Here is a 15704-nt window from a genome sequence, read left to right on the forward strand (position 1 = left end):
GCAGTCTCCATATTTCTATTATTTGATCTCGAGCAAATCAAATTCTACATCAGAATTTTTAAATTGTCATAGATGTGTTTTGGTAATATCTATATCAGAAAGCTAGAAAACCAAGCTCAAGGAGGTCAGATTTTGGAAGGGTCTCCACACTATTTTTCCTTCTTCACATTGCTGGCATTGAAGTTCAAGAAGCCAAGGGTTCCCAGAGCAAGGAAGAGAGAAACCTCAAGAGAGGATGATGCTCTGGTCAGAGGCCAATGGAGAAATCTTTGGAGCGTCTCAGGGACCCAGATTCCAAGTTGGGGTCCAGGGGTAGAACTCTTACTCCTGGAAAAAAAAAAAGAGGAGGAGGAGAAGGAGGAGAAGGAGGAGGAGGAACAAGAAGAAGACTGGGAAAACAAAACAAAACAACACAGGAACACTAAAAAAAAAATTTAGCAAATTATATAAACACTGAGAATTGAGAACAATGGACAAAACACAAAACCATAGACTCCAGAAGAGCAGGGAACCTGCCAAAGTGCCCTCATACTAGATCTAAAAGTGCTGGGCTACAATTTCTTGACCTTCTACAGCCTATGAATCTATGAGTACTAATGAGTACTAACTCTTACAGTACTAATATGAGTACTATATGAGCACTAAAGACTAGGTTGAGGTTAGGTCAGCAGTTTGGGGTCTTAGAGCCAAGATGAAAGAATGTGAAGGATACAGACTAGATAGGCCGAGCAATTTTCTTTTATTTTTCTTTCTATGAGTACAGCTCATATTTCTAAATCTCCATGTCATTGTTCATTCAAGTCATACTGCTGACAGAAGGCTAAATGTATCATTGAGCACTCCCAAAGTCTGATAAAAACTGATGGGATAGTTTGATATTTTTTGAATAACCTTCACAATGGAATCAATTAAGATCGGAAGCAGATTATTTCAAAAATCTGGGTTTTTTTCCTTGGTAAATAACCTTTATTTATTGATTTCAACCTGGCTAAAATGTTACTTTGACATTTTTGACTCTTGTTGAAAATCTCCACACAAACGACTAAATTCTAAAACTGAATGACTTCAAAGCTCAAATCAACCAACTGAAAAGGGGTTTATTCACATGAGTTCAGAGGCACCTTTTATTTTTATTAATACATTGGTTTCCTCCTATCCAAAAATGCAGAATTGTGCCAGACTATGAATTAGTTACAACACAACTTTCCAGGGCTCTTAAAATATATTTCATTTCATTGTGACTACGGTGTACTTTCTTTTCTTGCAGTTTTATCATCCTATGAATCAAAAAGTCTCAGTCTCAATTATCAAAATTTCAATTCTGTGAGACCCCTGCATCAACAGAAAGTTCATGTTACCCAGAAGATAGCATTTAGAGCAAATGGTCCTTGCTCATATTCCATTTTAACTCTCCATTTTAAAACTCTTATCTTACAAAAAAAAAAAAAAACCTTCTATTGTAATGAACGATGAAAGAAGGGAATAGATCAAAGAGGTTGAGTAAAAACCCTGCAGTCCTAAATTTAAATTAGAAGCAACAGGATAAACTCATTATAAACAAAAAGACTGTAAAAAATATATGACAATTAAAAATATGAACACTGACTAGACATTTGATAATATTAAGGAATTAATGCTAAATTTTTTAGGTATAATAATGATATTATGTTTGTATTTTTTAAAATAGTCTTTATCTTTTAGAAAACTATACAAAATGTTTTTGTATAAAATGATATGATGTCTGAGATTTTCTTAAAAATACTGCAGGAGTGAAGGAAGCAGGTGTTTAATTTGGATGTTGAGTATGTGGGGTGTAAATGGTATTAACTGATCTAGATCAGTTTGAAGTAGTTCAGATAAATTACTGTAGTCATGCCTAACTTGCCTTATAGCTTAACAATGTTTTTCTTGAGAAAATACTCTTCACATAATTTTTGCAAATTAAGATACTTAATTCTCTTTTTAACTGAACTATCATAGGGTTTCCTTCCACAGATTTACATCCTTTTCTTCCGCTCATAAGGGGAAGAATCAAATTGAATACGAAAAAAGAGAGACAAATTAGACAGTAACTCAAAAGGAAGTCAATTAGATATATCATTTCAGGGGCAAGGCTAGAACTAAAACACTGGATTATTTTTTATTTTCAAAGAAATTACTGTTTATTACTTGTCTTCAATACTAGCAAAATCCCTTGACCACTGCATCACCTAAGACAGTCCTAAGTCTTCTGTGCATCTGGGAAAATGTTAGTTCTGCCAGCTCTGGTATGCGAAAGGCTGTGTCTTTTGGTGCACTTCCAGAACTTCCCCCCCAGTACCTCTGAGGTACCAATAGTCGGCATTCCTTAAGAAAAGTAAATGCCAGAAGCAAGTTTCTGAAGACCAATTTCAGTCACTCTGGATGGAAATAATCATAATTGATATTATTTCCGGTTTCTATATATATATAAGGAAACTAATGTTGAGGAAGGTTAAGTATTTTTTTAAAAAAAATTCAATAACATGTGAGAAACAGAGCCAGGATTTGAACCCATGTCTTTCAGGCCTGCTTCCAACTGCCAAATGTCACCAAGAAGAACACACATTTTTATTTCTTCTCTAGATTCGTGATCACGAATCATCAATGGGTATTCAACTCTTGTAGGAAATCCAGCTACACTCTCTTATTTGGCTCACTTTCCATAAAGATGATTTCAATGTTCTCTCTGCTCAAATGTCCAGCAACCCCTTCCTATTCCCTCTTTCATAGTTGTTGACTTTTCCTCATGCTTCTTTGGGAAAATAAAATCCATGAGAAAGGAATTCCAATGTCTCCCTCAAATAATTCTGGCAGCCTGCCCCCATCTCTGTCAATGTTATTCTGTCTATTCTGTTATTGAGAGAGACTGCTATGGTATATTACACACAAATTCTCCATTTTTTTTCTTTTTTAACGCCTACAGCACCTGGTCTTCCTAGGTGGTCTCCCATCCAAGTACTAACCAGGCCCGACCCTGCTTAGCTTCCAAGATCAGATGGGATCCGGCGTGTTCAGGGTTGCATGGCCACAGACACACACAAATTCTCTTTCACCCTTCTCCCCTTCTGGAGAAGTTTATCCCTAATTACCATTTCTTCCCTGCATTTCAAAGACTCTCCTCTAAAGCAGCCTATCACACAGAAACATACTCTATTAGCTATCTTCTATAATAAATGAAACAGCAACACAGCCCTTTACACACAGCCCTTTACCACACATCTCCCTCCAGCTGCTGCCTCATTCCTCTGCTCTCCTTCATGGTAAAATGCCTTGAAAGAGCTGCCTCCAATGGCATCCTCCTCTTCCTCCAGTGACATCCTCCTCTTCCTCTAATGATGTCCTCCTTTTCCTTAATTCCTTTTCTCTCTTCCATTCACTGCAAGGAGGCTTTCATTCCCACCAGAATCTCTAATGAACTCTGTCTTCCTGAAGTTACTCAACATACTCAAACTCTCAATAACTCTCGACACAGTTGGCCATGCCCTCCTTCTTGAAATATTCTTGTCTTAACCTGCTTGATTCCAAACTTTCCTGTACCAAGACAGAGATGAGGTGGGTATATTCAAGAATCAGCAAGAAAATCAAGTGGCTGGAGTGTACTATGATGGGAGAGTAAGATGACATGAGGTTGGATGCCAAGGTGACATCTTTTAGGTGAGGGGAAGAAGTTTGGAAGATTTTTAGGGGATTTTAAGCAGATGACCGACATGCTCTTCAATTCCTTTTTCCAGTGGACTGCATATCTGTGGAAAATGGACTGCATAGGTATGAGTGTAGGATGGGCAACAATAAGAAGTCTCCTAATAAATTCTAAATAAGTGTTTATTGGCTTGAATTGAATTAGGAAGATAAAGAAGGCACTAGTTAGCAGAAATGTCTGGTGGACAAAAATAGAACCAAAGAAACTCCAGGGGGCAGATAAAGAGCTCTTGGAAATCCTGTTTCTAAGTTTCACCCACGGAATTTGGCCCAGTACCCAGCAAACCAAACGAATTGTCCAATACGGCACTCTGTGTGGATGTGCCCATGGAGCATACTTGCTCTTCCAAATGATGAACACGCGGTCTTCTTCAGCACCTACGATTCCTATTGGGTGAAGTGCTGCATGCAGCAAGGCTAATTTGACTCATTATCTTCCACTGTGTCTGTCATGTTACGTTATTTTTCAGGTCCTGACAGAATACTCTAGAGGCATGATGCATTAGGATTTGACACCAGTTATCCAGTGCTGTGCCTCATTAGAAGGAACAGGACAGGCAGGAGTGAAGGGTAACCCACTTTGTACTATCCTGATTCTCTATGACTTCATTAGTCTCTTGATCTTTTTGTGATTATCATTAGGGTCTCAGTTTTATGCCCTGGTCAATTTCCAAATGACAGCTTTTATTGTCAAAGTGATCAAGGAGATCTGCTTTCCCCACCCCGCAATGACAATAGCAGACAATCACAGGAAATTGATCATGTTGGATATACTCACCTGATCCTAAAAATGATATTGGCTTCATGCTCCAGGGCAGGGCAAAAACAACTGAAAAATAATTGCTAGTACACCCCAGAGGGACATTCTTTCCCTTCTCCAAATTTGACAATCAATCTAACCCAGTGCACATGACTAAAAACCACTGCTGTAAAGAACTTAATTCCATTTACACACCAAAATACCATGGCAATTTTGTTTGAATTGGGGGTCATTCTCTCTCAGTATTTATTCTTCCTCATGAAAAATTATATTTCCAAGAGCAACAAGGACAACAATATGAAAACAACTACCACTTCTAGAACAAATAAGCATGTGCTGACAAGTTCTTATCAATCCTGGTTAGATTAACTAATCTTTAACCATGTTTTGATTATTTCCTCTCCATTTTTAAAAGATTTTTTAAAAATACATGGCACATTGCAAGGTCCTTTCCACTTAGTCTCAGAGTTAAATGTGCTGGCTATCTTCAGAAAGCATGCCACATTTTATATTATTTTAGACTTTCACATATAGGAAAGTCTCTAGAAAGGGTTTATTCGTCTCTCTGGAAGTGAGGATTCCAACCTGACCGATATGATTCAGAGAGAGGCTTTCTGCAACCAGAAAAAAGAGTTTGCATTTCTTTACATTTAATTTCCAAATGCAACCAGGGCTTTTAATCTTTGCAACCTTTGAAATTTTAGGGAAGTATCGGGGAAGGCACTTTGGGTTAAGTTGCTCTCTGAATTAGTAAAAGAGCCTGCAGGGTTAGGTTGTGGCTCTATAGTAGTGTGTGCTGTCCTTTGAAAATCTTGAACTAATTAGGGTATGTCAGCTCATCACTTACAATACCTGACCTTCCATAGCGAAATCACCTGGTGCTCATTTGTATGTTATTTTTAATATAGTCGATTTGCAGTTTTCTCTCTGAATGCTCTGTTCTATCCCCATGCCCTTCAAAGACCATGCTTTCTCCTATGAAGCCACCTGTCAGGCCGGTTTGCCTTTATACATCCTACTTGGGTATTTCCATCTAGCAAAACTGTCCTGAATAATGTGCAAGAAACCAAGTCCTGTGGAAATGACAGCCAGGTTTAGAGTCCTGGCAAATGAACCAGGATCAAATTCTAGAACTGTGTTTCCTAGACTCTACATTGTTTTAATAGTTGGAAGGAGATTCAGCAGCCAATAAACATACAGGAAACTCTGAAAGTGTTCAGTGAGAAGATTAATTAATAAAGAGCAAGGGAGACATTAGAAAACAAATGACAAGCTTGCCCATTGTCATCCAAAGACAACATCTTGCTGTAAGCAGTTGTGTCAACAGTATTTCTTATCCACAAAATATAATCTATTTATCATCTATTTATTTACAAGATGGGTATCTCTGTTTTTCTTCGCATCTTTTCCTGGTTCTATAACAAAGGCCATAACTTAGAAAATAAAAACTACAGTTGGAAATTGTATGGTGTGCATGGTTTCTTAATTTGTATTAAAGAGCTTCATTAGAGGTGTGTTAGAGGTCAAGTATTTTCTACAACTCTTATTGAGTGATATAAGATCTCAGGATGAATGATGCTATGTCAACTAGTTAGGCAGTATGAACTCAGGTAGAATCCCAGCTCCTCTGTTGATTCATCACTGTATTTCTTTCCACCGGCTTCCTAATCTCCCTGTGTCTCAGTTTCATTAACTTTCAATGGGCCAATAATAACACTCACAGGGTTATTGTGAGGATTTAATGAATAATATATATAAAGCAACTAGCACAGTTTCTGGTAGTACATTTAGGTGATTAATGATACTAGTTCTTTTCCCTTTTATCTCCAGATAGGTTTCTAGAGACATACATTATTCCAGGTTTATAAAGTTCTTACAAGTCCATACCTATATTTAAATATGTTCCCTAAAAACATAACTATGAAATGTTTTACCTTTATTCTAGATCCCGGTTTATATCTTCCCATTGACTAATTGAGGGCTAAAGCTAAAATGTCCATGCCATCCTAGACAGTAACCACATACGGCTATTGAGTACTTGAAAAGTGGCTTATACAATCTGAAGTGTGCTGTAAGTATAAAATACAAGCCAGATTTCATACACTTGGTACCACAAAAAAATATAAAATATCCCAGTAGTAATTTTTCTATTGATTAAATTTTTAAAGGATAACATTTATATATGTAGAATGAAATAAAATATATCATTAAAATTCACTTTCTTTTTCCCTTTCTAATGTGGCCACATAAAAATTAATTTGTGTATGTGGTTTGCATTGTATTTCTATTGGACAGTGTTTGTCTAGACAGTAAAGATCCTGAGATAACCCAAAGGATCATCACTGAAGGTGAGGCGTTTGCCCAGTTCATCAATACCCCGAGGACCAAACTGAATTCAGGGCCCATATACCTATGTAGCTCAGTCCCCTATCACATCCACACATCACAAAAAGCACTTTGCTTCTGGCATAGTTGACCCTCCATTCCTACTTTTTTTGATGATGAGAACAACCTCTAGACAAAATGCTCTAAAGTAGTGCTGTATTCCAGTCTAGATGAGCTACACTGCAATTGTTCAACAGCCACAGGTGGTTAATGACTACCGGACTGGACAGCTAGGCTGCAAAGTGCAAACTCCTTATATTTTCTTGACTATAATAAGTGGGGCGAACTGTCGAAACAACAGAACTATAGCCTCCTCAGCAGGACTAAACTCAAGCCATTCCCCCAATCCTAACCAAGCTCTAAATTTTTATAGGTTACAATAATAACTTTTATTTAAACAATGGCCTGTAGTTTTAAGTTTTTGTCCCATAGCAGGCTTACCAAACAGAAAGGTACACAGTCTAAGAGGAAGCAACTTAATCTCTCATTTGTTACCACACCATTGCCAGATTTTGCATTTCACCCTGAAGAATTCAGAGGAACACACCTTGGCTAATTGCAAACTGAGTATGAGACCTAGTAACATGGAAAAAATTAGTTATGTAAGGAGTCCTGAATCAAAGGGTCTTTTTTAGGATTAGCTGCTATTCCTGCCTTTCACTAAATGACGAGACTTAGATATCATAAAACACCATGTAGTGTGCTTCTCAGGTTTCTGGGGCTCCATTAGTGGAGTAGTTCTGTGTACGAAATCGCATGCAGTCTGCACAACCGCAGGAGTTTATTTTGCACTGAAGATTGTATATGTAATTTTCAGTGACCCCTTCAAAATACTGAGGAAATAATGGTCAATTCTTTCCATACAGTATTCTGGTAACAAACACTTGCAAAGGCATTAATTATTTACTACCCTGGAATAAATGCACTTTGAGATTTTTCCCAAAAGAGAGAAAGTTCAAGTAGAAATAGTGAGCATGAATAACAAGGAAACTATTGTGAACCAATGTTGTGCTCTGAAGACTAACTTTACTGCTTCTCATTCTTTGATTTGACCAAATAATTTAAATTGATTTATCCACTTCATAAAATACATTCACTTTAGAAAGGCAAATATGTATTTTCTTAAAGAGCAGATGTTACTTAGCTGAGCTGTTGGACCACACAGGAAGCACAATGGTAAGAACAGTGGGATTAGGGGGGCTGTTCTCTTCTCCATCTCTCAACTCTACCAGAGTAAACATGAACTAATCACTTAACCCTCTGGGTCTCTGTTTCCCATTAGTAAATTGAAAGCAACAACTCCAGCTCTTCTCCACCACACAGACATCTGCAAGGCAAGCAGAAATAAGAGTTTGACTCACTCCTCTGTCGTAGCCACACAGAGAACGTAGACCTGATCACTCACCCCATTTCCTAATCCCCCTCCTTTTCCTAGCACCCCATCCAGCTCAAGGAAGGAAGCAGATAGGTAGAAGAGAGATTTGTATAGCAGGACTCAACAAAGAAAAAATAATGAACTGAAATCAATTAATTAATCCTTAACGATTTCAAGAAAACTCAGAACTCCTAGCCGACTTGATCTAACTTCATAAGTCACTAAATGCTCAGTGCCTTTTTGTCTCCATCACCATACTAGCTTCTGCAGGCAATGCAAGAGACGCTCCAGACATGATGATCACACCTTATTATCTTGCCATGGAGAAGGCATACATTCATGAAGTCAGAAGAGCAGGTATGGACTTTTGAAAAACAAGGTAACAAGTTATCTGTTCCTGCTCCTCTGCAGTGCTAAGGATGAAAGGAGAAGGAGAGTAATGACTATGACTAATCTCACAGGAGGCTGGTGCATGTGGAGAAAGTGTGGTGGGATTCTGCGTGGACCAACTCTTGAAATCCATTGTGTGCTGGGAGAGAAGTAGAATATAGTGATGTATCTTGACATTGAATATGAAGAATAAATTTATTTCAAAATATAAAACATACACAATTATTCATGGATTTTTAATATTATTATCAGACTTTAACAAAAGGTTTATAGCTTGCTACTTCAATTAATCCTGCTCAAAGGGACATGTTCACTGCCCTTTGCCTTTAGGGGTTCTTTGGTATATGTTTCTCAGAAGTTAATTTCCTGAATTTTTCTAATATCACCAGTAGTACTTGTCACTCAACTCTTTCGACAGATATGTCCTCAGAGAGGGTCCTCAGAGAGGCACAGGGAGAACATGCTAACCTTCATTCTTCTAAGAAACTAATGCAAACAAGTCAAACCAAAGAATATGACCAACCTCTGTGAGGTCCTCAGAAGCATCAGGCTATGCTATGGAACATTTATGGAGACAAATACACACATCCATGAAGAACTCAGTGTGTGATACCAAACCCATCTTTTTAATTTTCAGTTACTCGTCAAGAGAACTGAGTTCAAAAAATCCTGGAGTTCTAGAAGGCAAATGGGTTACACTAAAGATTCTTTTTGGAAGCAGAGATGAAAGATAAAGAATTTGCCTCTAAGTTTCTTCTGAACTTGTTATTTTCCAACTTTAAAATGCCTTTGATAGGAGGAAATAACACAAAAGACAGGACTTCTGCTTGTAGATGGAATAACAGAAACCGAGTTTATCCTCCTGCCTTCAACAACAGCATCAATAATAACAGCAAAAACAACAACAGCAAAGGACAAAACCTATAGTTTTCAGATATTAAGCAACAGACAGTGTAGAACTGTGATCCCTGAGCAAATGGTCACTGCTGACAATCGATGAAGGCAGTTTTCAGGCTGTAGGGAAGGGACAGAGAACCTAAACAGAGGCCAGCTGTCCTCCTAAGTTAAAGAGAGAAAGATCAAGAGTTTAAAGAAGGCAAAGCAGCTGAAATTTAAGGAATAGAAAACCAGGGGTAAAGGAACTGCATAGTGAGAGAGCTGCTGGTATCTGTAGATGGGTTTCCTTGAGTTTTTGGCTGAGTCCTGATCTTCACATGCAAGAGAAGAAATTATCGGAGTTGAGAAAGAGAAACACCAGAAATGAATGCACAGAACAATGTCCAGGCTCCCAAGGTACTGGGGACAGTGTGTGCCCCCCATCCCAGGCAAAGTGGGAAGACATTTTAATATGGAGCATCAAGTAGAATTCACAAAAGGATATTACCTTTTGTCAGGGATTAAATTACACCTAGACTAAACTCTGCTCTGGACTTCCCCTAACAAAACCTATAATCAAATCAAAAAGGCAAACTGATTCTAAGTCACTGAACTATGCACCAGAACAAAATCCAACAATATTTTTTAAAATACAACAAAATCCACCAAGCAACAATGTAAAATCCATAATGTATAGTACCTGATATTATACCAAGTATCTTAAAAAGTTATAAGGCACAAAAAAGGCAAGGACATATATTCCATAACAATAGAAAAATTAATGGAAACAAGTCAAGAAATAACAGAGACAATGAGACTAGCAGATAAAGATGCTAAAATCAATGAAAAATAATCATAAAATGACATGTATATCTAATAAGTAAAAATTAAAGATAAAATCTAACCATAAAAATTCATCTAAAAGGCGGGGAAAGACAAAAAAAGAACAAAGAATAGATGAGACATATAAAAAAAATAGCAAGATTGAAGTTTTAAACTCAATTAAATAGATAACTACATTAAATCTACATGGTCCAAACACTTAAATTAAAATATAGAGATTTTCAGATTGGATAAAAACAAAATAAAAAACACCAAAATCTAACTTTATGCTGTCTATAAGAAATCAATTTTAAATATAAAGACATGGATACATTAAAAATAAAGGATGGGAAATTACATACATAAAAAAATACTAATAAAAATATTGAAGTGGCTGAACTAAACAAGATAGATTTTAGAACACAGAATATTATCTGAGCTAAAGAGAGAGTTTTCATGATAAAGGGGTCAACTCATCAAGGAGACATAACGATCTTAAATGTATGTGCCCAATAACAGAGTTTCAAAATATATAAAGCAAAATTGATAAAATTCAAAAGAAAGATAGACGAATCCACATTTACAGTTGGAATGTTCAAAACTCTTTTCTCAGTAATCGATAGAATAAGTAGACAGAAAATCAGTACACATACAGAAGACTGAAACAACCTTATCAATGAACTTGACCTAATTGACATTTATAGAACACAGTACTTAAAGTGCCTAGATCAGTCACCAAGGCAGACTATATCATGGGCCATAAACTAGTTTATATGTGTGTGTCTGTGTGCGTGTGTGTGTGTCTGTGTGTATTGTGTGTGTATTGTGTGTGTATGTGTATATAATTGAAAATGGAAAAATTATGAAAACGAAAGTTGGTTTTTGAAATGAGGAACAAAATTGATAAACCTCTAGCCTGACTGATGAAAAATAAACAAAAGAGGATACAAATCACCAACATCAGGAATGAAAGATAGGATATTATTACAGATCCTACAACTATTAGAAAAGATGATAAGAGAATGGTTTGAATTTGATGCCAATAAATTTGACAACTAGATAACCTGAATAGCCTTATTTATAATTAAGAAATTTAATCCATAGTTTACAAATTTCACATAAAGAAAATCCAGAAAACTTGATATGAGAAATTCACTGATAAATTCTTCCAAGCACTTAAGGAGTAAATAATACAAATACCTGCTAATTTTTTCACAAAAATTAAAGAAGAGTGAACATTATGAGCCCAACATTACTCTGATACCAAAACCAGACAAGATATTACAAAGAAAAATAATTACAGACCAATTTCCCCTATAAACATAAACGTTGAAATCATTAACAAAGTTTTAAACATCAAATCCAGCTATACATAAAAAGGATAATACCTATGACCAAGTGAAATTCATTTCAGGAATTCAAGATTGGAAATATTCAAGACCAACTGATATAATTCCCCAACTTAACAAACTCAGAAAGAGAAACCACAAGTTCACCTCAATGGATTCAGAAAGAACATTTGATATAATTCAACATCCATTCATGATAAAAGCTCTGAGCAAACTAAGAATAGAAAGAAACTTCCTTGACTGGATAAAGAGCAGCTACAAATACCCTACAGCAAACATTACACTTAATGGCAAAAGACTAAATGCTTTCACCCTAAAATCAGGTAGATTTCTTTCTCTCAGAGACTGGGAGAACATATTTACAAAATATATACTGAATAAAAGACTCGTATCTTTAAAAGCTCAATAAGAAGAAAAACAAACTAATTAGAAAACAGGACAAAAAATTAGGTTAGATATTTCAATGAAAGAAGATATACAAATACAATATACAATATACAATATACAATACACAATATCCTATCTTTCATTCTTGATGTTGGTGATTTGTATCCTCTTTTGTTTATTTTTCATCAAAAAATTAGGTTAGATATTTCAATGAAAGAAGATATACAAAACACACACACAGGAAAAGATGCTTAACACCATTAGTCTTTAAGGAAATGCACATTAAAACCACACTGAGACACCATCACACACCCACAGAATAGCTAAAAAAAATTTAAACTACACTGACTAGGATGCTGACAAAGATGTGGAGGAACTAGAACATATATTCATTGCTGGTGGGAATGTAAAATGTAGAGATCCATTGGAAGACAGTTTGGCAGTTTTTCATAAAGTTAAAAATACACAAACCATATAACTCAGCAACCTCTCTCAGGTATTTATTGAAATGAAAATATACATTTACATGAAGTCTTATACTCAAATGTTTATAGCAATTTTATTTATAATAACCCAAAACTAGAAACAATGCAAATGTCCATCGACTGTTGAATGGATAAACAAATTACAGTATATTCACTTAATGAATCCTACTCAGCAACAAAAAGGAACTAATGATTCATGAAATAACATGGACGAACCTCAAAATTTTATGATAAACAAGAAAAACCATTCTCAAAAGACTGAATAGAATTTAATTTTGTTTATATGAAATTTTAGAAAAGAGAAAACTATAGTGATAAGGAGCATATCAGTGATTGTCATGTAAGAGGGAAGAAGATGAATGTGCCTGCAAGGGGGCACAAGGGAACTTTGGGGGTAATTAAATATGTCGCTACACACATTTGCATCCAAGTTTTTGTGTGAACATATGTTTTCATTTCTCTTGGGCATATCCTTAAGAGTGGAATTGCTGGTTTGTATGATAACTCTAAGTTTAACTTTTTAAAGTATATCATAATTACAGTGGTGGTTATATACTAGATACATCTGTCAGAACTTACCAAATTGTACATTTAAAATTGGTCAGTTTTATTGCATGAAAGTTTTACCACAAAACAGTTCATTTTAAAGTAAGAAAAAAGTATATTGAGATCAAACAAAAATATCATGATTAATCCTGAATTATACAGCTTACTAATGCACAGTGTTCAAATTAACAAGACACTGCCAAATCTCTACTCATTTTGTACTGTGTAGACCGACCCAGCCAAGTTCAAAGTCTCCTGTGCCTGTTCAAGAAATTGCGACAGGAGCACAGGCATTAGAGAAAAAGCCTGGGTTTCACTCCTGGAGCCATGATCTCCCACCAGAGGGGTATGTAGTCTGCTCATGTAGGTGCCTCCAAATCCCCCTGCTCCGAGTACCCTCCACCCCCACTTGGCACCTCTCCAACTCTTTGCAAAAGCAGTCTCTGTGAGCATTTCAAGTTGTTTCCTTCTTTAATCTAAATCTGTCTGCTTTCCATTTTTCTAGGATTCCTTATAGTTTACGGTCCACTGGAAAGACTCCTACCCTTGTGTGTGTGTGTGTGTGTGTGTGCGCGCGTTCTGTCATTTCTAAGGGCCTAGAACAGAACACTGTGTGTGCTTAGTCTGACTTCTTGTATCTCTCAGAGCTCAGTTTCCTGATATAAAACTATAATATAGTTTTCTCTCAATTTTTTAGAACAAAATAACAATGATGTAAAAGAACTGTGTAAATGGAATGTAAGTAAAACACTAGTATTTAAAGCGAATGTTCTCTCTAGAGTGAGTTAAAAGCCAAAATAAAATTTCTCATTAAGAATTTAACTCTTTTCACTAATGAATTTTTCTTGCCTATATATGTCCTACTTGAGGTCTCCCACTCTTCTCTGGAAAATCTTAAAGTGCATTACCCAGAAAGACAAATTAAAGTAATACTGATAAAAAATGATAGATGATGATGATAGATAGATAGATAGATAGATAGATAGATAGATAGATAGATAGATAGATAGATAGAGATAGGGAGCTAGATAATGATAGATGTTGTTTCTTATTTTCTAATGTGTTTAAAGGAATATTAAATATACCTGTATGTGTCTTTATTTAAAAGTGATAAAACTGAAGTCTTGTACATAAGAAAACCTTCCCCTGGAGTGACCTCCTAGAATTCTGCCTTAAAACACAAATGCAAATACGATTGTCATCTTTTCTCCATCATATGACACATATTCAGAATTCTCAGAAGCTTTTTTAGTTTCTCTCAGCAAATAAAAGTGGGTTCTGTGCCCTTAGTTTTACCAGATCGCACCACAGACACGCACTTGATGGTGTCTGCTCGGTCACGCCTAGAGTTGCCCGGCCAGAAGTTTTCTCAGGACAAGAAAAAGTGCCAGAGGAGAAAGAACTGACAGGAAGCCGATGTCAGAACTGGCGGACACCCTGAGACAAGAATGGTGGTGTGGGCAGACTGTGCTAACATATGAGGTCCAAAGTAACACTATTTAAAACACTAACAAGAGGAACTTGTCATGCACAAAGGTGTGCAAATATCGATTCCAAATGCCAACCATATTTAGTTAACAAAGGAAAGGTTGAACTTAGCCAGAATGATCAAATACAAAAACCAATTCTCAATCATTTTAACATTTCAGTAGATGCTGGAAAGTGCCCACAACCAGGAGGCAGAACAAGGTTAGTGACTCAAACCACTGTCCCACAGAGCGGTTTTAGCCCATCAAGCTGAAGTAAGAGGGCAGTTGTGAACAGGACATTTGCTCCCAGGGCTTCTCCAATGCAACAGAGATGCATGCGAATATCGAGTAATAGAGAGTGACATTCCTTATGTTGTGTCAATTTTAAAATCCAGCGAGATGGAGATATAGATGTCAGCTCCTAGGACAGGCCGGCTTCATTGCCCATGGACATCACACTGCCAGCACCTGTCCGCTCAGCAGGTTGTGTGCCTTCAAGCGGAGGAAGACGCATGATTCCTCCCCAGCCTCTCCTCCCTGGGCTGCAGTGGCCGTAGAGCGGGGCACCTCCCCTCAGTCTGTGCCAGCACATGGAGAGCAGTCAGGAGAGACCACTTATAATTATTTGATGCAGATGGTCACTTCATTAGCATATACAGCAAGCAACCTGCTACAGGGTGTTGAGCTGCCTACCAATCCCTCCTCCTGTGCAGGCAATATATTTTAAGCAAAGAAGAGCCTTCTTATACCACTCCGGGGGCACATTCTGTGAGACAGGTGGAGGTGTTTTACGGAACCCTAAAAGAATGACAGGTTCCTGGGTTTGTGCAACTTGAGAGCCAGATGCAGATGCAGAAACTCATCTGTTTCTAAATGAGGTCATCGGAGTGTGTGGAACTTGTCATTAGACCCGGAAAATTTCTTAGCCCCTATTCCATGGGTTCAGACCATGTAAATTCATAGCACATTCTGAATAGTAGAAATAGGGCTTCACCATAGCACTGAACTAAGACTCATCTTGACAACTCACCTCTCTTGACATAAAGAAAGGGCACCAGATGGCCAGGAATGGCTGGAGACTCAGGTCTCGAATTTTAAAATGAGAAGAGAACTAAGAGACACACAAGTTCAGTGGTTTTT

At 36.9% G+C, this 15704-nt stretch overlaps 1 pseudogene; it reads right to left on the bottom strand.

The window, feature by feature from the left end:
• Window positions 1–2935: 2935 nt before the first annotated feature.
• LOC120589387 (uncharacterized) lies at window positions 2936–3054 on the bottom strand (annotated as a pseudogene).
• Window positions 3055–15704: the final 12650 nt, after the last annotated feature.

The sequence above is a fragment of the Pteropus medius genome, unplaced genomic scaffold (assembly GCF_902729225.1).
Source record: "Pteropus medius unplaced genomic scaffold, Ma_sr-lr_union100, whole genome shotgun sequence".
NCBI classification, from domain to species: Eukaryota; Metazoa; Chordata; class Mammalia; order Chiroptera; family Pteropodidae; genus Pteropus; species Pteropus medius.